Genomic DNA, 1540 nt, shown 5'->3' on the forward strand with positions numbered 1-1540 from the left:
ATAACTATGGCTATAGAAGGAAGTAATAATGAAGTTGTGATCTCATGAGTGTTTTATTATTGATAAATTGAAGTGTTAGTTAAGTGGTTAATTAAGTAGTTAATTATAGTTAATATTTAATCAACAATTTTAAGTGTTATTATCTTAACATTGAGAAGTAGTCATACATTGGTGAGTGAGTTAAATTAGACAATAAATTAGTCTGAGTCTCTGAGGGAACGAACTAGAAAGTATTCTATATTACTTGCGAACGCGTATACTTGCGTGAATATTAGTGCGTGATTTCGCCCTAACAAGTTTTTGGCGCCGCTGCCGGGGACTCGGCGTATTTGTTTAGTTTATGTACTTACCATCATTGATCATTAGGACTCAGTGATTAGGACGTAGTAGTTAATTACTCTTTTCGGTTGTGTTTTAGGTACTTTAGCAAACGTTTATGCAAACTCGTTCTCGTGCTCGCAAGAGGACCTTAGATACAGCTGAGGAGAAAGACGAAGTTCTTGATACACCAGAGAAGTTAGATTTTGAGGATTCGGATTCAGGAACTGAGCAGAAAGAACCAGTAAACATGGGAGATCGTATTGTTCAAGCTGATCCAGCTCTTATGGATTTTTCTCGGCCTAAAATTGATGACATTTAGTCAAGCATCCTTCATCCGGCTATTCAAGCTAACACCTTTGAAATCAAGCCGGGCACTATTCAGATGGTGCAGAATTCTGTTTCTTTTGGAGGAGCGGCAACTGAAGACCCCAACATGCACATAAGGAATTTTGTCGAGATCTGCAGCACTTTTAAGTATAATGGCGTGACTGATGAGGCTATTAAGTTGAGGCTTTTCCCATTCTCACTGAGGGATAAGGCTAAAGAATGGTTACATTCTGAAACAGCTGGGTCAATCACTACGTGGCAAGATCTTGCGCAAAAGTTTCTGGTGAAGTTTTATCCAATGGCAAAGACTGCTGCTATGAGGAGTGCTCTTACTCAGTTTGCGCAGCAACCTACAGAATCTATGTGCGAGGCTTGGGAACGCTACAAGGAAATGTTGAGAAAATGTCCACATCATGGAATGCCGGATTGGATGGTAATCACTGGTTTTTATAATGGTTTGGGGGCCCAATCTCGGCCCATGCTCGATGCAGCAGCTGGAGGCGCCTTATGGGCTAAAAGCTATACTGAGGCGTATAATCTTATCGAGACGATGGCTGCAAATAAGCATCAAAACCCAACTCAAAGGATGACGTCAGGCAAGGTAGCAGGTATTCTGGAAGTTGATGCAGCCACCGCTATTGCAGCCCAGCTCCAAGCGCTATCAATGAAGGTTGATTCTCTGGCTACGTATGGAGTTAATCAAATAGCTATGGTTTGTGAGCTTTGTGCAGGTTCTCATGCTACGGATCAGTGTTCTCTTGTCAATGAATCTGTTCAGTATGTGAATAATTATCAGCGACAACGGCAGCCTGTGCCAGCGACCTATCATCCTAACAACAGAAATCATCCAAATTTCAGCTGGGGGAATAATCAGAATGCTATTCAGCCACCA

At 41.6% G+C, this 1540-nt stretch overlaps 1 non-coding gene across 1 annotated transcript; it reads right to left on the minus strand.

Moving 5' to 3' along the window:
• Positions 1-961: 961 nt before the first annotated feature.
• On the minus strand, positions 962-1068 carry LOC141701631 (small nucleolar RNA R71). Its single transcript, XR_012566860.1, has one exon. It is a non-coding gene; the product is annotated as a small nucleolar RNA R71 (small nucleolar RNA).
• Between the last annotated feature and the right edge of the window lie 472 nt (positions 1069-1540).

Source organism: Apium graveolens, unplaced genomic scaffold (genome assembly GCF_009905375.1).
Source record: "Apium graveolens cultivar Ventura unplaced genomic scaffold, ASM990537v1 ctg4221, whole genome shotgun sequence".
Taxonomy (NCBI): Eukaryota; Viridiplantae; Streptophyta; class Magnoliopsida; order Apiales; family Apiaceae; genus Apium; species Apium graveolens.